A 24,526-nucleotide genomic window follows, 5' to 3' on the forward strand; every position below is an offset into this window, starting at 1 on the left:
AAGTGCTAGGATTACAGACGTGAGCCACTGTGCTGGCCTAATCTTTATCTTATACGCCCACTAAAGACATTGATTGCAAACCTAACAATAACTTCCCCTTCTCTACCATATGCTTCTGGTAAGAATAAACCCCATCTATCCTTAATGGGCAAATCTTAATGAGTCTCAGCCAATCACAGGGAACCAGCATGTGACACATTTCTAACCTGTAAGACTTTATGGAAGTTTGCTGGAAGCATCAGAAAAAAGTTTTCTTTGCTCTTGAAATAGGATATGAGAAAGGAAAGTGACCTGCTCCACTCTTCTGACCTGTGGATTTTGCTGTAAGAGGATAATGTCTACAGCTGGGGCAGCTGCCTTGGCCTCACCAGGGAGACCATGCTTTCTTGGCAAATGGAAAGATGGAAGGAACCTGGAACCTTGATGCTGCTGTTGAGCTGCTGAATTAACTCTGGAATTGCTCCGTCTCAGGACATGTTGAGTAAAACACATGGAGTTTATTCTTCATGTATTTGTAGCAGAAATCATTTTGATGGATATATCCTGTGTATGGAGAAACTTCCAGAAACATGACTGCAACCATAACCTTCCTTTACAGGTTACTACAGACCTAAGTAAGGTGCTTAGTGGGCACCTTCCCAAGCAGTCCTGCAAGTTACCTCCAAAACATGTTCCAACTTGAACCAATTAATCTGCCACTTCCCTGACATTAATTCATTAGCTGAATGGCATCATCCTCTAGGTAGTCTCTCATGAGTAGTCCTCAAGTCCTTTTTCATTCCTTTATGTATTCGTTTAACTAACCCATATTTACTGAACACCTCTATGTACTACTATGCTTGATGTAGGAGATAAAACAGCACAGAAGACGAAGTTCCATCTCTCATGAACCTCATATTCTAGGCAGAAGATGAGAGAGATTGAATAAACAACACCTAACCAATGGCAGCTAAGAAATAAGCAAGGTGTTTTCATAGAGAAATGCAGGGAGCCACATACCCAGCTCGGGTGATCAGAGAAAGCTCCCACAAAAAGGTAATGGTTAAACTAAAAGCCAAAACCAGGCTCTGCAAAGCATGAGAAAAGCTTTCCAGGCAGAGGAACCAACAAGGGCAAAGGCTGCCTGCGTCTGGACCAAACTCAGAACATTCCAGGAGCAGAATGGAGCCCAGTGAGGTGGGAGCAAATGAGTAACGGGAGGAGCGGTGGGAGATGAAGTCAGCACGGTGATGTGGAGAGACACAGATCCAGAGAGCCCCATAAGTGATTTTATGCCAAGTGCAGTGGGCAGCCAGGGGAGGAATTTAAATAAGGATGTGACATGATCTCAGGTTTTTAAATGATTTCACAGGCTCTTGGGTGGAGGATGGCCTGTAACAATAAAAATGGGCAGAACTAACACTTTTATAGCTGCTTCTGTGTACTGGGCACTGTTCTAAGCGCATTCCATATGCTATCTATTAACTCATTAAATCCCCACAACAACCCCAGGAGGGTTGGCAACACAATCATCCCCATTTTATGAATGAAGAAATTGAGGCACAGAGAGGTGAAGTAACTTGCCTGGAGTCACACAGCCAATCAGAGCGTGGACTGTGGGAACCGGGGACTAGCTAGAGGCAGTGGTGCACATCCAGTAAGGAGTTGGAGAGGATGAGTTTTGGATGGGTCCTGCCTGGCAGCAAGGCAGAGAAATGCAAAGATCCGGAATGTAATTCCAAGATGAAAGGAAAGAATTTGAGGGTGACCAGTATCCTCTGTGCATTCAGACTTCCTTCTCCGCAGGACTCTTGACGTGGCTCCTGGCTCAGTGGTCTCCTTGCTCACCACTGGATGGGGGTGTCCCCACTGTCTCCCCCTGCCTCCCATCCTGCTGCGTGGCACCTCGTGCCTCCCCTTGGGAACAGCCCAACCCTGCTGCAGGCAGTACAACTGTCTCCGACCTTGGTCTTGCCCTGCCCCTCCACACCTCCCTGCCCGCGTGCGAAGATAAAAAGCCGCCAAAAAGCCGGGCCGCGGCGCTCGCTCTTGGAGGACAGCACTTTGTAGACGCTCCCTGAGCCTTGGCAAAACTTCTATTGTGTTGCGGAAGACAGAAAACAATGCGACTGACCCAGTTGCTGCCCAGCCAGAGGTGGCCCAGGCAAACACAACCTCCTAGCTCCACCGGAGGGGCGCCTGGGGGTGTCAGCCCAGCTCCCACGGGAACCAAAGGGCAAGGCAGGGGGCGCGAGGTGCGCTGCCAGACGCTCCTGCCCGCAGCAGGTTGCAGTCCCCACCCCGCTCCGCCCCTACGCGCCTCACTCCAGGCAAAGAAAACCCGAAAGAAGGGGAAGGCAGGCCAGAGATGGCTGCTCGGCCTTTCAAGGGGAGGCAGGAGTTTCTGCAGAGCCTCTGGGAGTCCCCTAAGTATCTGTTCTCACTCTTCCAGAGGCTGGGAGGTCACCGTCTCACTTCCTCATCAGCCTGGGATGGGTTCAGTGGTGAGTGAAAGTGTGAAAAGCCAGGGACCTACCCATGCTTGGGGGCTTTTTACAAAAGTCAGTACAGAGAACCCAGACCGAGAACGCACCGGGTGCAAGGGGCAGTGCTGGGCTTTCAGAGAAAAAGCAAGCACCCAGTCCTCCGGTGTTGGGGTAGAGGTAAGAGAGGTTTGAGGGAGAAATCCCAGAAGACTTCATGGAGGAGGGGGCCTTTTCATGAGCACTGCAAAGACTGAGAGGATTCCTTTTCTCACCTGCGCTCCCTCTTCCTTTTCTTCTTTAAAACAAACAAAAAAATTCTCCAAATAACTAAACAAATAAAAGACATGCAAAAGAGGTATATGATCTATTCCCATAAATGTATATAGGTCATTTAATTCCTTAAACTTTTTTTTTCTGCTCTCTAAAGGAATATATGTACATTGCTGAAACCTTGGAAAACCCAGAAGAGCGTACAGAAGGCAAGGAAAATCACTTACATTTCACCGTTTAGAGAGAAACACCCTTAACACATTTCTCTCCAGGATTTGGTGGTTGTTTATTCTTGTTATGAAAGTAAAATTTACTTATAATGAAATGCACAGATCTGAAGTGTATGATTCCATGGATTTTGACAAATGCCTACACCCAGTCATACACCCTTCCAATTAAGATCTAGAACATTCCATGGCCCCAGAAATTTCCCCCAGGTCCCCTGCCAGCCAACCCCCATCTTTCTGATGTCTATCACCACAAATTAGTTTTGCCTGTTGTGTAATTGAAATCATATGAATGTGTGCTTTTGTGTCTTGACTTTTTTCACTCAGCATGAATAATATTTTCAGAGTTACCCATATATTGGTGGCTCGTTCCTTTTCGCTGCTGAGTAGTGTTCCATTGTGTGGCTCTACCCCAGTGTTCACCCATTCCAGGTTGTCTTCACTCTGGGACTATGTGTTATGAATAAAGCTACTTATAAACATTAGTGGACAAGTGTGTGTAGACATAGGTTTTCACTTTGCTTCAATACTTAGGAGTGGGATTGCTGGGTCCTATGATAAATTTGTATGAGAAATTGCCAACAATTTTCCAAAGTGGTTGTACCATTTTATATTTCCACCAGCACCGTATGAGGGTTTCAGTTGTGTACTATTGTTATTTTATTTACTTTTTATTTTTTAAATGGAGTCGCACTCTGTTGCCCTGGGTAGAGGGCTACCACATCATAACTCACAGCAACCCCAAACTCTTGGGCTCAAGCAATCCTCTTGCCTCAGCCTCCTGAGTAGTGGAACGACAGCACCCACCACAACACCGGGGTAGTTTTTCTATTCTTAGTAGGGCTCTATTTTTAGTAGGGGTCTCGCTTTTGCTCAGGCTGGTCTTGAACTCCTCAACCCAAGCAATCCACCTGCCTCGGCCTCCCAGAATGCTAGGATTACAGGCGTGAGCCACTACGCCAGGCTCACCATTACTATTTTTTAATTACACAAGCAATATATGGCTATATTCTCTTAGAAGGCTGAAGTACATTTGATAGCCACCTAGCATCCATCATCCCCCAGAATAACCACCATCAGTGGTGAGGGTATCCTTGCAGACCTTTTCCTGTGCATTTGTCTACATAAATACCCACAGAAAAAATACAGTATTATTTTGTAGTAATTCTTTTTTACAAAAATCTGTTGTATGTTTCTTCATTATACTTAACCACCTCTGATAAACTATTTTATTCCCTGCCTAGGATGTTAGTTCAGCTAGGGCAGAGAGTTCGTCTGTTTTGTTCACTGTAATATTCCCAGTCCCCAGAATAGCATCCAGCATAGGGTGGATGCTCCACAGTGGACATATTGTTCAGCCACTTGCTTTTTTCACCTCTTTGAATATAACTCATAGATCTTTTCACATCAACAGTTACAGCCTATTTCCTTCTGCAACCTGCTGCATTGTATATTCTGTGATCTGAATATGCAAAATGTCTTTTTCATTCCTCTGTCCTTAAATGTTAGTAAAATCAACCAAAGGGTCTGGATTTCTACCACAAGGTATTGCAAGGAGATCAACACATTGTCTACTTGAGAAATGGGCGGGGAAATGAAGGCGATTGGGTGAGATCTTTATGATTGGACAAAATGGGGATGGTATGGAGAAGGTGGCATCAAAGTTGTAGTACAGTGGTTACACACACACACTCTGGAACCATATGCCCTGGGTTCAAACCGTGACTGCCATTGTCAAGCTGTGTGACCTTGCGCAAGTTACTCAACTTCTCTGTGCTTCATTCAATTCACTATCTGAAAAAGGGGAATGATAATAAGAGACACCTCCAAGGGTTGTTATAAGAGTTAACATATGTGCAAAATGCTTAGAGCAGCACTTGTTACATACGCTTAAGTATTATCCACAGTTATTATTCAACAACCAAAGTATTTCCGTGGCTAAAGAACACATTGAGCTCGGGTCATTTCCTCTACTTTCCTAGTCCAATAGGCATTGACTTTTCCATCAACTAATCTAGGACCCTTATTGCAGAGGGAGGACAGACCTGGGGAAGGAGAGGGGACTCAGGGAGGAGCATCTTTACAGGAACCAAGAGAGAATAAAGTTTCCAGAAGCCACTGGCTGGCAAACAGCAACAAAAGCCCCAGTGCAGGAGCGCCGTGCCGACCAAGATGAGGCAGCTACAGTTTGGCAGTAGGGAAGTCACCAGCGACCTGTGGCAGAAGCCAGCTTCAGAGGGACAGGGACAGCACCCGAGCCTGGGTGAGGGAGTGCTCCGGGAGCCACCGACTGCTTTTCTGAGAAACCTGGCCAGATTGGGCTGTGTCTTGAAGGGGAAAAAAAGATTTTTGATTTTAAAGATAAAAAGCTCTGACAGGTTTAGGGGGGAACTTATGTCCAGAGCCATGAATACAGGATGTAAGAGGAACAGAGCTGGGGCTGGAGTGGAAGCCAAGAGCCAGGCATCTTGATCCCAACATCTACGTGAAATCATTTCTTCCCTGCAACCTCCCTTTTCTGCACCTGCAGCCTCGCTGCCTGGAGCACCCTTCCTCTTTCTGCCTGGTGACCTGTCCTTCATCTTCTAAATCAGGGGTCGGCAGACCACAGCCACCAGCCAGATCCTGCCCACCACCTGCCTGCTTTCGTGCAGCTTATGAACTAATGATGGTTTTTACATTTTTAAAGGTCTGGTAGAGGAAGAATCGAAGGAAGACAATTTCTTTTTTTTTTTTTTTTGAGACAGAGTCTCACTTTGTTGCCCCTGGTAGAGTACCCTGGTGTCATAGCTCTCAGCAACTGCAAACTCTTGGACTTAAGCAACCTCTTGCCTCAGCCTCCCAAATAGCTGGGACTACAGGCACCTGCCATAACACCCGCCTATCTTTTTCAGAGACGGGATCTCTCTCTGGCTCAGGCTGGTCTCAAACTCATGAACTAAGGCAATCCACCCACCTTGGCCTCCCAAAGTGCTAGGATGACAGGCATGAGTCAACACGCCCAGCCCCAAAAGAAGACAATTTCATGACACACGAACATGATGTGAAATTCAGATGTCAGTGCCCATAAGTAAAGCTTCTTGGCACACAGCCCCGCCCCTTTGTTTACCTCCTGCCTGCAGCTGTTTTCCTGCAACACTGGCGGAGTAGAACAGTTGTGACAGAGATGCCATAGCCTGCAAGGTCTGAAATATTTGCTGTTAGGCCCTTCACAGGAAACGTTTGCTGACCCCTGGTCTAAATTTCTGTTCAAGATGAAGAAAAAGAAAAACCACCGTCTTTCTCCCCCTCTGTGACCTTTCCTTGGTCGTGTGAACCACTTTAGCCCTGAGAACTAGCCCCTGTGATGACATGATGCACACTGTGGGGCCAGCACTGGTTTCTCATGTGTTTGTCCCTTCCCTCTTGGACCTTGTCCTGAAGGCTTAAATCTCCTACCATTGAGCACATTGTCTGGCGCCAGTAAATACTAATTTAAATATTTTAAATGTAAATATTTTAAATATATATATATTTTTATAGAGACAGAGTCTCACTTTATTGCCCTCAGTAGAATGCTATAGCATCACAGCTCACAGCAACTTCCAACTCCTGGGCTTAGGCGATTCTCTTGCCTCAGCCTCCCGAGTAGCTGGGACTACAGGCGCCCGCCACAACACTTGGCTATTTTTTTGTTGCAATTTGGCTGGGGCCGGGTTCGAACCTGCCACCCTCGGTATATGGGGCTGACGCCCTACCCACTGAGCCATAGGCACCGCCCAGTATTTTAAATATTTAAATATTAAAGGCCACCTGGTCGCCATGCTGAGCCCACTTTTCTCATCTGTAAAGTGAGAACCTTAATCCCTAAGATCTCCAATACTATATGGAGGAAGGACACCAAAGGCCTCACCAGGCAGTAGGGTATTATTTGCCAAAACATAAAGAAAGGTATTTCAAGAACACTGTAAGTCACTAACTCAAGGACTACGGGCCAGATTTCAGCCCACGTGTGTTTTGTTAGGTCTGCACCTGTTCTAATTTTTTTTCACTTAGTTGTCAATATAAAGCTAACCTTTCTCATTTTAGTCATCACTAATATCCATCTGGACCTTGGGGCATTGGGTTTGCCATCCCTGCATGGAAAATTAAAGGTCATTACAGCCACACCACCCTAAAAAAAGCCTTTGGATTTAAAGGTTAAGGATGTATTTAGAACAGTTGTTCCCAAACCTGGTTGAACATCAGAATCACCCTGGGAGTGTATAAAATGCAGATTCCTAGGCTCATTCAGACCCACCAAGTCCTACTCTCCATAGGTCATGGTGCTGGAAATGGATTCTTTTATTCAAGATTGACCCCCAAAGTTTATGCATTATGGCTGGGGATATGTACTGAATCAAGCTCTGCAGATGCCAATTTGGCTATACCTGTCAAAATTATAAATGTTCCTTACTAGGCCTGGCACAGTGGCTCATGCCTAATCCTAGCAATCTGGGAGATCAAGGTGGACAGATTGCCTGGGCTCAAGAGTTTGAGACCAGCCTGAGTAAGAGTGAGACCCCGTCTCTAAAAAAACAAAATGGCTGGATGTTCTGGCAGGTGCCTGTAGTCCCGGGTACTCGGGAGGCTGAGGCAAGAGGATCACTTGAGCCCAAGAGTTTGAGGTTGCTGCGAGCTATGACACCATGGCACTCTACCCAGGGTGACAAAGTGAGACTTTGTCTCAAAAAAAAAAAAAAAAAAAAAATTACTCCTTCCCCTTGGCCCAGCAATTCCACTCCTGGGGATCTGTACAGGCTTCTGAAACTTTAACGTGCATGCAAATCTCCTGGTCATCTTTTTTCAACACAGATCCCAATCTATCAGCTCTGGGGTGGAGCCTGAATGCTTTGATTCTAACAAAGCTCCCATTCTGTGCTCAACTGCTGGTCCTGGGACATGCTGAAGACTGAGGCTCCTGTTCTAGACATGCACCCAGTGATGCATATGCAAGATGATTCATTGACCACAGTGTATAATTGCAAGTATTGGAAATAACCTAACTGTCCATCAATAGGGGACTAGTCAAAAAGAATTATGGTACATCCCTGCAACTGGAACACATTACACAGCTTCAAAAAGTATTAAGGCTCTTCCTGGACTGCTATGGACTGATCTCCAGGACATATTATTAAACAAAAAAGCAAAGAGCAGAATGGTGAATGGAGGTGGCAGCCATCTGTATAAAGAGTTGGCCGATGAGGGTGGCGCCTGTGGCTCAGTCAGTAAGGCGCCGGCCCCATATACCGAGGGTGGCGGGTTCAAACCGGCCCCTGCTGAACTGCAACCAAAAAATAGCTGGGTGTTGTGGCGGGCACCTGTAGTCCCAGCTACTCGGGAGGCTGAGGCAAGAGAATCGCTTAAGCCCAGGAGTTGGAGGTTGCTGTGAGCTGTGTGAGGCCCGGCACTCTACCGAGGGCCATAAAGTGAGACTCTGTCTCTACAAAAAAAAAAAAAAAAGAGTTGGCCAATGAAAGGGGGGACATGCATATTCATATTCATATTGACTTACAGAAGCACAGAATTGCCTGACAGAAGAAACTGGGTGCCGCCTTTAGAGAGGGAAACTGAGTGGATATTTAACCATATCTGTTCAGATTTTAAACTATGTGACTATAATACCTGTTCAAAAGAAATAAAAATTTTAAATTAGAATAATATAAAATAGAACAGTTTACCATGTACTTCTAATGCTCAGATATGAATTTAGACCACCAGAAAAGCTGAGCCGCATACTACAGGTTTGATCACGTCCTCCCCTAATACACCAGGCACACGTACATGTCCTGTGCACACACACATACACACATGCGTGCACACACACACTTGCATACAGCTTTGAGGATAGTCAGTGCAGTTTGTTGGGAGCACCCTGGGCTTAATCTCTCAGAATTTCAGCTGGATCCCAGCTCCACCAGCCAAGTGACATCCCACAAAACACTCAGCCTCAATGAGACTTATTTCATGGAGACAAGCAAAATAACCCTTCTGCCCTGCAGAACACGGGTGGTGGGAAAACACAGCATAAACTGTGAAGTGTACACATGAAAAGACTCACTGTGGCATGAGCCCAGATGGTGAGCAAGAGATGAGGCAGGCCCCGGCCTGCTCCCCACGGGGTCCCGTACACAACTCGCAGGCCGTGCGTGCAAGGTGGAAACCCAATCCCTTGACCTTTGCAGTCAGGCAGCTGCTCCCAGCAACCCCTGGCAGTGCTAATCTTCCACTCTCCTCCCACCATTGGGTCCAGCTGCCAGGCTGAGTCACACCCAGGCACATGACCTATATGTGGGGCTGGTGTGAGGGTGGTGGTTGGGGGAGAGTGGTGAAGGTGGCAAGAGGCGGTCACTCCTCCCTCAGTGGGAAATTTCCTGCCAGGAGAGGATATCTAAGCCTGACCCTAGGAAAGGACTCAGGTGGCTGCCTGGGCTGTCTGGCAGAACTCTTCCTCCAGGAAGACCACCAGGTGTATGCATGCTTATGTGTGCATGCGCGAGTGTGTTTGTGTGTTTCAGAGAGAGAGGGAGACAGAGAGAATGAACAAAGGGATGAGACTAAAAATAACTGAATATAGAGGGTGCCACAAAAATGAAAATATACACACATTTTAAGAAAGAAAAATTAAAAAAAAAGAAAAAATTGTATTAAAGTTGCAATACTAAAGCTGCGTTTGACTTCTGCAATTGTAAAAGATACAAGATACACTATACGAGATAATGGACATTATCAGTACAGCTTTTTTCCTTTCTTAAAATGTGTATAGATTTTTTGGCACCCTCTGTATTTTAAGCACTTACTGTCCTAAGCACTTCACAGATTAAATTCCGTGAATCTTCACTGATACTGGCATTATCATCATCAGCATCGTCCCCACGTTCAGATGAAGAGACTGAGCAGGTAATGAATTCGCTCAAGGTCACATAGCCCAGATTCAGAGCCAATCTGACTCCAGAACACACACTCTTAACCTCTTGGCTACACGGGACTTCATCCCTTGGAGGGGCTTTTCAGGGGTCACTTGTCCCAGAGCGGCAAGTGATGATGACGGAAATGCTGTCAACTTCTGCTCACATCTGGCCTTGTAACTTGGGCAAATTAATTACCTCCTGTCCTGTGCTTCACATTTCAGAATCTCTGTTTCCTCCCTTGTAAAATGAGGGTCACCCACCTCTCAGGGCTGTTTTGAGGGTTAGTAATGAAGTATTTAAAATCCTCCACACAGGCCCTTGTTAATATGATCATCATGCCTTTTATTATCCAACATTATCAAATGAGATGTAAAAAAAAAAAACAGCTCAAAAACCAGGTCTTGGGCAAGAAGCAATCAAAACCTCTCTTTTTAGCCATTTGTCCATATCGTTCATCTGTAACAGATAACTAAGTAGCTTGCCTCTTTTGCCTGTCTCTGTCAAACCCTCTAAGAAAGCAAGGTAGGGCAGAAAAGAAAGTGCATGGATCTTGGTCATGATTAAAACCACTCTTTTTTTTCTTTTAAGAATCTTGATTTCTGGGCGGCGCCTGTGGCTCAAGGAGTAGGGTGCCGGTCCCATATGCCGGAGGTGGTGGGTTCAAACCTAGCCCCGGCCAAAAAAAAAAAAAAAAAAGAATCTTGATTTCTGCTGAGGGACTCTCACAGAAAAGAGACCTAGCTGGCCACCAAGTCCAGACTGGTGGCAGGGGAACAGATGAAATTTATCTTTCAATTCTACTTCTGCGCCCCTGCATGTCAGCTGTTCCTGCTGAGGACTGGGGACATGGCACTGAACAAGGCAGGCAAAAATCCTCATCTCCCTGAGCTAACATTTTGGGCAAGGAGACAGGCAATAAACAAGTAAAGAAATAACTTAATTTCAAGAAATGCCATGAAGAAAACTAAAACAGAATAAAGGGATGGAGGGTGATAAAAGGAGCTGTTATTTTAAATAGGGGGGCCTCTTGGAGACATTTGAGAGGAAGGCTAATGAAGCAAGGGTAACTGGGGAAAGAGTATTTCCAGTTGAGAGCCTAAATTGCATGTGCAAAGGTCCTGAGGCAGAACCTCCAGAACTGAGTCTGGAGAGGCAGACAAGGCCTTCCTTCTCTCTCCTTTCTTCTCTGCCAAACTGGGGTAAGGACAGTGGCCTGCAGCCCACTTCCATCCCAGAGTTACTGAGAGATAAGGCATGTGATAGTGCTTTTGGAGGCTGACCAGGGGCCAGTCTGAGTGTTATTAATGGATGCACTGGATGAGGCCCAGGTCAGGGGCACTTTGGACCAGTGTGGTTTCTTCTCCCTCCTGGTGAGTCCATGTTATGCTAAATACCAGTGCTGAGAGAGCACAAGTTTCAAACATTTCCACCCCCTCCTTCAAGGGATGAAAACATAGGGCCCAGAGAGAGGATAACTGCCAAAGGTCATGTAACAAGTTCCTGCCATAACCCCAGTTTCCTAGATCTAACTCAAGACTGTAACAAATACTGAACTATCCCACACCCAGGTGATACGAGAGTAATAAAATCAATATTCTTTCCTCCTTAGGAAGTTAAGAAGACTATTTGCTGGTAGTTGGGCTGAGGGAAGTAACACTTTGGAAAGAAAATTAAATGTGTTAAATGAGCAGTTTCTCCAGTGGGCGGTTTCTTTGCTCTCAGCAAGCAACTTCTGGACTTGTCAACTTCTCGCTTGTGGTTTTCAAAACATTCCCCTAATTTTCTCAGGTCCTCAGAGCCCATGGTGAGGAAGAAGTCAGGGAAGATGCTGAGATCAGCATCCCTTCTCTAGATGAGGAAACTGAGGCCCAGGGTAGTGAAACAGCTCACCTGAGCAGGAGGCAGAGCTAACATTCTCTCTAGAAAAAATGACTATAAACCAATATAACATAATGAAAAAGATCATTTCAGAGGACACCAAGAGCTGTGGATGAAATAAAACAGAAAGATCGGCAGAACTAATTTAGTGGTGGTCAGAGAAGAGCCCCGGGGAGGTGACATATGAGCAGGGATGTGGCTTGAAAAGCAGCCAGCCATACCCAGAGCCAAGCAGACGGGGGTTCCGGGCCAACAGGTACAAATGCAAAGGCCCTGTGGCTGGTGTGAGGTTGGTGTTGCAGAAAATGAAAGAAAAGGCCAATGGGCTGAAACAGAGCAGACCAGGGGAGAGTCAGGGCAATGGCAGAGAGGCCAGGGCAGGGGCCAGGCACTGTTGCAGGCCCTGAAGGCCTGGGTAAGGAATGTGCATTAATCCTAAGGGCCACTAGTTGAGGGCTGTATGGTTGGTGGCAGAACTAGGCCTGAAAACCAAGACCTCCTTCTTCAAAGCCAAGGCCCACTCTTCTGCAACTCTCTTTGGACTTCCTCCAGTGCCCCCAGAAGTTCCTGGTGATACTCCCCTGTCATGCGACTCTGTCTTGCCCGCCTTGGGCAGTCAAGTGACTCCCACAGCCCTGATTTCCCACAAACTCACTCAGCACCAACTGCCTGTCTCACGCACACAGGCAGATCTGCGCCTGAGCTTCTCAGGTTCACACTCTCTGGAAACCTTGCACCAGCAGCATTTGCATCTCCCCTCACTCCTCGCAGCAGCAGAAATTGGGGGTGGAGGAAGAGAGAGAGAAAACAGAGAGGTCCTTCATGAGTGACTCTGCCTGGAAGCTACATAGAAAGGCATAGAGAACACGGGCCAGACCTGGCTTGGGATGCTCATCAACTCATCCTGGGGTACAGGCTCCTGAGGGCCAGGGCCTCAACCCTGGTGTCAGGAGGTGGCACGGTGAGGTTGAGATCCAAAGTGAGATCCCACAGTGAGGTTGGCCCCAAATGGCCAAGCATTGGGGCAGCCTCTAGTGGTCCCTTGGGGGTCTTAATACCCCCCCATCAAATCACCATCGGACCTCCAAAACCTGGAGGTTGCATCTATCTTTGATGTAGGTATTTGAACTCTTCTTCTTCTTCTTCTTTTTCTTCTTTTTTTTTGAGACAAAACCTCAAGCTGTCGCCCTGGTAGAGTGCATCACAGCTCACAGCAACCTCCAACTCCTGGGCTTAGGTGATTCTCTTGCCTCAGCCTCCCAAGTAGCTGGGACTACAGGCGCCCGCCGCAACGCCCGGCTATTTTTTTATTGTAGTTGTCATTGTTGTTTGGCAGACCCAGGCTGGGTTCGAACTCACCACCTCTGGCGTATGTGGCTGGTGCCTTAGCCGCTTGAGCTACAGGTGCCGAGCCTGAACTCTTCTTAATACTAATAATAATAGTTCATTTTGTTGAGCACTTATTGTGTGCTACTCACTGTAGTTTTCGATTTTAAGTTACGTTAAGGATCTATGTCAAAGGGTAATGGAAAGATTCTTAGAAAACTTAGTTAATTTTTAGGAATTTTAACAGACCAGCTAAGTTGTGACAATAACAAAAAACAAACCGCTTGAGCTTGTCTGCCAGCTCTGCTTCTGTGCAAATCTCATTACCCCCCACACACACTCTCCCCATCCCTCATGAAGGCCCCACAAGGATCCTCTCATGTGACTATTCTGGAGCTGTCCTTGGGGAAGACCTTCTGGACACAAATCAAGAAGCCCCTGCCTCACCTCCCACCAATTAGCATAGCCGCTATCAAAAAACCAAAACCAAACAAAACCCAGAAATGGCGAATGTTGGAGGACATGGAAAAGTTGGAACGTTTCTGCGTCTCTGGAGGAAATGTAAAATGGTGCAGCTGCTGTGGAAAACGGCATGGCAGTTCCTCAAAAGATTAAAAATAGAATTACCATGTGACCTAGCAATTCCACTTCTGGGTATATACCCAAAAGAATCGAAAGCAAAGTCTTAGGCAGAGAAATGCAACACCAATATTCACAGCAGCGCCATTCCCAATAGCTAAAAGATGGAAGCAACCCCAATGTTCGTCCAAACACGAATGGCTAAATAAAATGTGGTATCTACACATGCAGTGAAATTGATTTAGCCTTAACAGTGGAGGCAATTCTGACACAGGCTTCAACAGGGATAAACCTTGAAGATATTATCCTGAGTGAAATAAGCCCGTGGCAAAAAAAAAAAAAAAAAAAACTGTACAAGTCCACTCATCTGAGGTCCCTAGAGTAGTCAAAATCATAGAGTCGGAAAGTAGAATGGTGCTTGCTGGGGCCGTGGCAGAGAAGGAATGGGAGTCAGTGTTTACCCGCCTGCAGTCCTCGTTCTAGAAGGCAAAAGGAGTTCTGCACGGGAATAGTGGTGAAGGTTGCACAACAAAGTGAAGGTACTAAACTGCTGAACTATACACTTGGAAATGGTTAAGGCGTTACATTTTATGTAATGTATATTTTGCCACAATTAAAAGAATTTTTTAAAATAAAAAATTCTCAACCACAACTGGAACGCTACCTTAGAAATGAAAACAATAGGGCCGGGCACCAGGCTCACACCTGTAATCTCAGCACTCTGGGAGACTGAGGTGGGTGGATCACTTGAGTTCACAAGTTTGAGACCGGCTGGAACAAGAGCCAGACCCAAACTCTAAAAAATAGCTGGGTGTTGTGGCAGACACCTGTATTCTCAGCTACTCAGGAGGCTGAGGCAAGAAGATGGCTTGAGCCCAAGACTTTGAGGTTGCTGTGAGCTATGACACTATGGCACTCTACTAGGGGGCAAGAAAGTTAGACTCTGTCTCAAAAAAAAGAAAAGAAAGAGGGTGGCGCCTGTGGTTCAAAGGAGTAGGACGCCGGCCCCATATGCCAGAGGTGGCGGGTTCAAACCCAGCCCTGGCCAAAACTGCAAAAAAAAAAAAAAAAAAGAAAAGAAAGAAATGGGCTCAGAGCCTGTAGCTCAGCAGCAAGGGCACCAGCCACATACACTGGAGCTGGCAGGTTCAAATCCATCATCATCCTTTTCCTCCTCATCATCATAATTTGACACTAATAATGGGTAACTTTTATTGAACATTTACTATGTGCCAGGCCCTCTTCTAAGCATTTTGCATATTATTTAATTTAATACTCAAAACAATCTAAGGAGGTAGATGTTATCATAACCCCACTTTGTGACTCGGTACCTGTAGCTCAAGTGGCTAAGGTGCCAGCCACATACACCAGAGCTGGCAGGTTCGAATCCAGTCTGGGCCTGCCAAACAATGACAACTACAACCAAAAAATAGCCGGCGTTGTGGCCAGCGCCTGTAGTCATAGCTACTTGGGAGGCTGAGGCAAGAGAATTGCTTAAGCCAAGAGTTAGAGGTTGCTGTGAGCTGTGATGCCACAGCCCTCTTCGGAGTGGATGACATAGTGAGACTCTGTCTCAAAAAAAAAAAAAAAGAAAGAAAGAAAGGAAAGAAAAGAAAGAAATGAACACAATGTACCCTGAACATTTGTACCTTCATATTAATCTGAAATGTTAAAAAAAGAAACAATGTTTTAAATATTTTAGGTTTGAAAAATAATTTAAACATGGGCGGCGCCTGTGGCTCAGTCGCTAAGGTGCCGGCCCCATATACCGAGGGTGGCGGGTTCAAACCTGGCCCCAGCCAAACTGCAACCAAAAAATAGTCGGGCGTTGTGGCGGGCGCCTGTAGTCCCAGCTACTCGGGAGGCTGAGGCAGGAGAATCGCTTAAGCCCAGGAGTTGGAGGTTGCTGTGAGCTGGGTGAGGCTACGGCACTCTACCGAGGGCCATAAAGTGAGACTCTGTCTCTGCAAAAAAAAAAAAAAAGAAAAATAACTTAAACATATCTCTTTCTTTTCTTTCTTTCTTTTTTTTTTTTTTTAGATAGAGTCTTACTTTGTTGCCCTGGATAGTGAAGTGGCATCATCACAACTCACAGCAACCTTAGTCTCCTGGGCTCAACATGTCCTCTTACCTTAGCCTCCTGAGTAGCTGGGACTACAGCCACCTGCCACTACGCCTGACTAGCTTTTTTTCCGGTTTTAGTAGAGATGGGGTCTCACTCTTGCTCAGGCTGGTCTCCAACTCTTGAGCTCAAGCAGTCCACCTGCCTTGGCCTCCCAGAGTGCTAGGATTCTAGGCATGAGCCATTGTACCTCGCCTGAACTTAAACATATTTCTTAATAATGTTAACTAAGATATATTGAATGTCTACTTTATACAGATCATGTTAGGTAACAACCCCTTGAGGCATTATTATCTCTTTTAACATTGAGAAACTTTTTAAACAAATATTAAACAACTTGTCTAAGGTTATATAGCTACTAAGTATACAGCCAGGATGCAAACTCAAAAATCTGAGTAGGCAGTCTGAACTTGTAAGTTCTTGCTTTATACTACATCTCTAAAACTCTCTTGGAGTATGATAGCCAATTTTTTGTACCATGTATTTGGTTATTCCTCATTCTAGTAATCAATAAAAGTTCATTAAACTCCAAAAGAAAGAAAGAAAAAAGGAAAAGGGGCGGCGCCTGTGGCTCAATGAGTAGGGCGCCGGCACCATATACCGAGGGTGGCGGGTTCAAACCCGGCCTTGGCCAAACTGCAACCAAAAAATAGCCGGGTGTTGTGGCGGGTGCCCGTAGTGCCAGCTGCTTGCTGTGAGCCGAGTGACGTCATGGCGCTCTACCGAGGGCGGTAAAGTGAGACTCTGTCTCTACAAAAAAAAAAAAAAGAAAGAAAGAAGGAAAAGGAAGGGAGGGAGGGAGGGAGGAAGGGAGGGAGGGAGGGAGGGAGGGAGGGAGGGAGGGAGGGAGGGAGGGAGGGAGGGAGGGAGGGAGGGAGGGAGGAAGGAAGGAAGGAAGGAAGGAAGGAAGGAAGGAAGGAAGGAAGGAAGGAAGGAAGGAAGGAAGGAAGGAAGGAAGGAAGGAAGGAAGGAAGGAAGGAGAGAGACACCTTGCCACTTCACTGGGACCCAGAGAAGAAATCTCATTTTCTGACAGGAAGGAGAAGGTTTGGCCACAATCCTGCAGCCACACCCAGCTCCCTCTATGTATGTTAACAGCCCGGAGCAGGTTTGTGTGGCTCTAAGAAAAGGTATCCCAGACTTTCAGAGGTGCTGTTGGCCCCCAGAAGGGTTTCACAGTGAAAGGAGGTTGAGAACACCAGAGGGCCCTCTGACTTCAGTGACAGCATGGCTAGGGTTTTGCAGGTGAAGATTTATTCTGAAACGCAGCTCTGGGGTTTCTGATCATGAGACATACTATCTCTGGGACCTCTCCTTTCTCACCCTCCACCACTGGACTATGCAGATGAGTTCCCCTAATAGGGAGACTCCCCAAGAGGGTTTCAAAACCCCCAGTGCCACCTCACAACTTGACTTCCCACCTGAACTGGCTGGTATTTCCAGAGGGAAAGGAAGAATATCTAAAGTGGACTCCATTGTTTGAGGGGCTTTCATACAATAACCGTCCTCTCACTCCCCCCAAAGCATATAGAAAATGAAAGTGAAAATAAAAGCAAAAACAAAAAAAGTGCCTATTAAACACTTGCTTTTGAGTCTTCATGACAAAGGGAATAAGAGAAACAGACAGAATCATCATCCTTTTCCTCCTCATCATCATAATTCGACACTAATAATGGATAACTTTTATTGAGCATTTACTATGTGCCAGGCCCTCTTCTAAGTATTTTGCATATTATTTAATTTAATACAACAATCTAAGTAGGTAGATGTTATTATAACCCTACTTTGCAGCTCAGCACCTGTAGCTCAAGTGGCTAAGGCGCCAGCCATATGCACCAGAGCTGGTGGGTTCAAATCCAGCCCAGGCCCGCCAAACAACAATGATGGCTGCAACCAAAAAATAGTGGGGCATTGTGGTGGGCACCTGTAGTCCCAACTACTTGGGAGACTGAGGCAAGAGGATCACTTAAGCCCAGGAGTTGGAGGTTGCTATGAGCTGTGATGCCACATCACTCTACACAGGGTGACAGCTTGAGGCTCTGTCTAATAAATAAATAAATAAATAAATAAATAAATAAATAAATAAATAAATAACCCCACTTTGCAGAAGGCAAAATTGAGGTAGGGCCCACATGGTGGTGAGAAGACTTGGGATAGACTTCAGCTCTCTCATCTCCCATCATGTGCCTGTAAACAATCACTTCCTCTTTCCAGGTCTCAGTTGTTTGTGAAATCTGCAAGTTCTACAAGGTGATCATAACAGGCTACACATTTTGTTATTCCTTGAACAACTTGCCTAAAAGTCAAAGCATACATAAAAAGAATGAGTTAGAAACTATACTGTTTGTGTAGGGTGTGTGTGTTTTAAAAGCCAGCTAGTAAAAACTTCAAAAATTAAGCCTATTTTTTTTTAAACAAATAAACTTTTTTAAAGAGCAGGTTTAGGTTTACAGAAAAATTGAGAGAAAAGCACAGAAGGTTCCCCTAAACTCCCTCCTCCTCCCCCCAAATAACATCTTGCATTAGTGTGATACATTTGTTACAACTGATGAGCCAATACTGATAAATTATTATTAATCAAAGCCCATTGTTTATTTTAGAGTTAACTCTTTGTATTATATATTCTACAGGTTTTGACAAATGTATGACATAGATCTTCCATTACAGTATCGCACAGAATCATTTCACTGCCCTGGACTCCCCTGTGCTCCACCTGTTTAACCTTCCCCCTTCCCCCCCTCGAGCCCCTGGCAACCACAGATCTTTCTATTGCTTCTATAGTTTTATTTTTCCCAGAACATCATATAGTTGGAGCCATATGATATGTAGCCTTTTCGTAGTCTTGTTTGACCAAGCAATATATGTTTAAGATTCTTCCATGTATTCTCATGACTTGTTAGTTTTTTTTAATCGCAGAATAATATTTAATTGTCTGACTGTATCATAGTTTGTCAATTCAACTATTGAAGGACATCTTGTTTGCTTCTGAGTTTTGGCAATTGTGAATAAGGGCTTACACATTTATTTTTTTTAATCAGAGTCTCACTGTATTGCTCTGGGTAGAGTGCCATGGCATCATCATAGCTCTCAGCAACCTCAGTCTCTTGGGCTCAAGAGATCCTCTTGCCTCAGCCTCCTGAGTAGCTGGGACTACAAGTACCCACCTCAATGCCAAGCTAGTTTTTTCTATTTTTAGTAGAGATGGGGGCTTCCTCTTACTCAGGCTGATTTCAAACTCTTGACCTCATGCAATCAACCTGCCTTGGCCTCCCAGAGAGCTAGGATTACAGGTGTGAACTACCATGCCCAGCCTGGCTTATACATTTTTTATAATGTTTTTCTTCCCATTGCAAAAAGCAATGACATAGGATCCCTGCAGATTGGGAAAACACAGAAGAACACAGAGAATGAAATTAAAATCTCCTATTCGCAAATAAAGAAACTGAGGCTGAGGGAGGGGAAATGACATATTCCCCTCGTTCATTCATTCATTCACTCATTCCTCCAGCAAATGTTGACAAACATTTGTGATCAGACACTGTGCTGCGGCAGGGACATCCCAGCACAGTGCCTGAACATGGCAACAAGAGATGACATCTCTCCCTTCCTGGAGTTGGTGTTCTAGACAGACAATATCCAAGTAAACAAATGAATCATGTGAATCATGAAATAACAGCTAATATTTACTGTGTACTCTCTGTGCCAAGTGTGGTTCCAAAAACTTTATGTACAGTAAGATGGTTGATCTTCACAAGCACACCAGCAAGGAGGTCTATCATTACATCAACCTTGCAGATGGGAAAACCGGGGTTCAGAGAGGTGAGATCACTAACCTAAGGTCACATAGCTCCCGAGTGGAGGAAGCAGAATTCAAACCCAGGTCATGGTACTCCTGAGTCTGTGCACTTCATAGCTGTTGTAAAATATGGGGGGATAATTTCAGACCAAAGATTGGGGGCAGAGCCCAGCTGAACCCTGATCTTCACCTTCTTATCTCCTTTATGTTGGGCCCTTTGCCTTTCAGGATTCTGAGAAGCCAAACATCACTGTTCTTTGTGGCTTCTTCCAGTCTTTTTGCTGTGGTCCCTGGGGCCTGGGGGAAGGGCCTGGAGCTCCTGGCAGGCCAGGGCTCTGGTGTGCAATTGGATCCCCTTTATTTTTAAGCCATTAAATCCCTGATGGCAAAAACTGCTCTTCAGAGGAGCAGGTTGACCTGACCAAGGGAACAGAGTGGCCGGCCACAGACAAGCCGCACACCTCAGGCGATTTTTCTGACAATCAGGCGGGGAGAGCCGGTCTTGCCTAACTCTGCTTCCTGCAAGAAGGTTCAAATCTGCAGCAGAAAAAGCCAAAAATATATAAAACAGTGTTGGTGAGGCTCTGAGGAAACAGGTGCCCTCGTAGATCGTTCCCAGAGCCCCTTTGGAAAACAATGGACATCAACTACCAAACTTTAAAGGAAAACAGCCTTTGACTGGTAATTCCAGGTTTAGTGGTTCATCCTGCAGACATCCTGGCACCCATGTGAAATGGGGTGTATGCAAAGCTACACATTACAGCCATGTGGAGTGAAAGAACTAGGGTGACCCCTTGCGTCCTCTACACACCCCCATACAGGTCCCTGATTAAAGAAATAAAGCCATGCTTGCAAAGAAATCCTATGCAGCTGTTCAAAAGAAGGCAGCTCTCCATGTTCTGTAATTGAGCCTTCTTCAAGATAAATTATTGAAGGGGGGAAAAGCCAAGTTCAGAAAATTATACGCTGTCCTAGCTGGAACCAGAACAGAAAGATTGGGCCGGGACTGCGTCTATGGCAGTGTTGAAAGACGAGAGAGGACAAGGACCCTGGAGCTTCGTATCCCAGTTATGGCTCTCCCTTGCTGTGCCGTGAAGATCCAAGTACTCAACCTCTCTGTGCTTCAGTTTCCTCTACTTTAAAATTGAACTTTTTGGGAAAATTAAATAATGTTATCTACACAAGGGGCATTGCTTGGTGTCTAGGACATATGAAATGATCAATACGGGCTCAGCGCCCATAGTGCAGTGGTTATGTGGCTGGCCACATGCACCAAGGCTGACAGCTTCGAGCCCAGCCTGGGCCAGTTAAACAGCAATGACAACTGCAAGAAAAAAATAACCGGGTGTTGTGGCGGGCGCCTGTAGTCCCAGCTACTTGGGAGGCTGAGGCAAGAGAATTGCTTAAGCCCAAGAGTTTGAGGTTGCTGTGAGCTGTGCACTCTACTGAGGGCGACATAGTGAGATTCCATCTCAAAAAAAAAAGAAAAAAAGAAATGATCAATATGGAATAGCAAAATGATCATTAAGGAAAGGCTAGATAATAATTATTACTATTATCATTCTGTACAAACACTCCGGAGGAAGGCACAGAAAAAGTGATAACTTTCTGGCCACTGAGAAGCCTGGGAGCTAGGACAAGGAGTGACCAGCTTCTCAGTGTAGCTGAGTGTGTTTTGAGTGTTAACCTTTTTTCCCCAACTTTCTTTAAAACATGTATCCAATGTCATTATTGTTGAGGTAAGGTCTCACTCTGTGCCCTGAGCAGAGTGCAGTGGCATCATCACAGCTTACAGCAACTTCAGACTCCTGGGCTGCAGAGATTTTGCTGCCTCAGCCTACCGAGTAGCTGGGACTACAGGTGTGCCCCATGACACCCAGGTGGGATTTTTATTTTTTGTGGAGACAGGGTCTCACTCTTGCTCTGGCAAACCTCGAACAAACTCCTGTGCTCAAGCCTCAAAGTGTTAGGATTACAGGCATGAGCCACCACGCCCAGCAGTATCCTATGTTTTTTGTTTGTTTGGTTGGTTTTTGGCTGGGGCTAGGTTTGAACCCGCCACCTCCGGCATATGGGACTGGTGCCCTACTCCTTGAGCCACAGGCACCACCCGTATCCTATGTTTTAAAGAAAATGTTATTTAAAATAGGGAAGCAGGGAAAAATCAAAATCAGAAGGAGCAGGAGAGTGATTTCCAGGCGATTTTCCATGAATTTTCAGCTGCTGGGCCTTGCTGGTCAGAGGCCAGGCCCAGGGAAACAATTAGAAATGCCCAGGACCGCAGCCCCAGGCAGACCTGCTGAGCCAGAATCTGTATTAACAAGACGTCCCACAGGCAGGTGCAAGTGTGAGAGGGGCCAGCTTAGGGACTGCAGCCCCAGAGGCCTCCAAAGGCCAGAAGACAAGTTTTCCCATGTTTGGAGACTCAGAACTCAGCCTCGGAAAGGGTGAATGGAATGAGTTGCCCCTCACTGCAGTGGGGAGGAGAAGAAACAGCAAAAATCAAGATATGCTCTCTTTCTCTGAAAGAGGTTGTACGTGCACGTGAGATCTGCAGCGTGTGCCTTTTAGCAGCTCCCCACTTAGGGTTTAAAATAACTTTCTAGTTGAAATTTTTAAAAAGGAAAGTAAGGAAGAAAGAAAAGAGGACCTCCCACTACAGCCCACACAGCCCCCACGAGGAAGGAAGATGTCTTGCTCCCCAGCCCAACTTGGAGCCTGCTTCATCTGTCCTTGGAGACAGTGAACAGAGGAATTGCTCAAGGAGAAAGTGAGCAGGGGGCTCTGAGAGCTCAACGGCCTCCGGGACAATCCGTGTACCAGGTGGGGAAATCAAGGCCCAGAGAGAGGAGGTGGTTTGTCCACAGCCACCTAGCACGTTAGCAGCAGCTCAGGGATCATAAAGGCAGGAGAGACCTTGAAAGCACCAGCTCCAGAGTTACAAACTTGAGAAGCCACACAGGAAGAGAAGCGGATCAGCTATTTCATCTCCACTGGCCATGGAATAGGCACGTGAGCCACACTGAGCTGATGAGAATCCATTCTAGAACTTTTGTTGATACCGGAAGGTTGCCATCTTTCCATCTACCCACATGTGTAGAGCCTGCCACTTTTGAAAAATCAGTGTGGTTGGGCGGCACCTGTGGCTCAAGGAGTAGGGCGCCGGTCCCATATGCCGGAGGTGGTGGGTTCAAACCCAGCCCCGGCCAAAAAAAAAAAAAAAAGAAAGAAAAATCAGTGTGGTAAAATACCCGTAAGCTTAAAGGTACCATCTTAACCACTTTTAAATGTATCATTCAGTAGTGTTATGTACATTCATACTGTTGTGCAGTGAGCTCGGCACTCTTGATAGAGACATGAATATAAGGAGTGTTTCTGTTTTCTCTTAGCTCTAGTCTAAAAATATCACCAGGGAACAAAATGATAAATGGCAGCAGACACTGCGACTCAGGGCCAGAGAGGCAAGAGGGAGTAGTGGAGACTACGGCAAACTACAGAGCCCCAACCCCTTCTAGGAGACTACCTACTATTAGCTCCAGCCCACTCCTGCCTGCAGGAATGCTAGACCACCCAAACATGAAAACCTTGACTTTTTTTAAACTTTTCTTTTCAAAATTTAAAGTTCAGGCTGGGCATGATGGCACCTAGCACTATGGGAGGCCAAGGCAGGTGGATCCCTTGAATTCAGGAGTTCGAGACCAACCTGAGCAAGAGTGAGACCCCATCTCTACTAAAAATAGAAAAAGTAGCCAGGCATCATGGTGGGCACTTGTAATCCCAGTCGCTTAGGAGATTGAGGCAGAAAGATCACTTGAACCCAGGATCACTTCTGTGAAGTCAGCTGGAGCCTTTTTTAGTTCCAGGAGTTCAAAGAGTCCCAAGCCTATCTATAGTCGTTGACCACAGATGGGGCTACCCTTATACCCTCCTCTCAGATGTAGCAGTCAGCTTTTGCTGCGTAACAACCAACCACAAAAAAATCATATTTACTGCTATTCTTTCATCCAAAAACCCTTCACCAAGAGTTCAAGGAAGCTCCTTATTGCAGAAGCAAGTCTGCCACGAAAACTCAGCTTTGGATCCACACAGACCTAACCCTCAATCCTGGCTCATCCTCCTACACGCTGTATGATTGTGGATAATTTACTTGTCCCTTCTAGATTTCCATTTTCTCCACTATAATATATGGGTAATAACAGTCTCCATTTAGCATTGTACTTGGTAACCACAGTGGACACAAAATAGATACCTTCCAACATTAGAGTCGGGTCCATGTCACCAAAATACTCAGGCTGTGAAGGGCTGAAGGAACAGGGCGTGAGAGAGCAGATTCAGGGCCCCTCTCAATTGTACTTCTCCTGGTCTTAACTTCATTGAATCAACACCAGTGGGCAGAATCATCCATACTCATCAAATCATGGTTTGGGTTTTTTGTTAAGCACATAGACTTATCCATGTGTCAGCGGAATATGAGTGTAAAGCAATTCCCATATATCGGCTGTGTCTATACAGCTGGATTGTAAGCTCCTTGAAAGTAAGGACTGTCATCATTGAGTTGGCAAGACAGGCTTAGGAGCAACGAAATAGTTTATAAGGTAGAACAAGATAAGCAGTGGGTGCATAGTGCCATGAGGAAAGACAGCCTGGGGATGTTTCTTGAGGCTCCTGAGCCTGGTCCCAGGAGGGTGAGGGAATGGAAGAGGAACCAGCTTCTATTGAATAGTGATTTGCTTACCCTCTGTCTCCTGATTTTTTTTTTCCGGTTCATTTTTTTCCCTTTTAAAACTAACAACATGTATCTGTCAGCTTTGGCTATGTAACAAACACTCATTTACTTTCAGCTCGTACGTCTGTGAGTTTTCTGGGAGATGCTGCTGGTCTCATAATCTCTGCTGGGCCGCTGGGTTCAGTTCAGATCTGCCCCATGGATCACT

This window comes from Nycticebus coucang, chromosome 21 (assembly GCF_027406575.1).
Source record: "Nycticebus coucang isolate mNycCou1 chromosome 21, mNycCou1.pri, whole genome shotgun sequence".
In the NCBI taxonomy this organism is placed as follows: domain Eukaryota; kingdom Metazoa; phylum Chordata; class Mammalia; order Primates; family Lorisidae; genus Nycticebus; species Nycticebus coucang.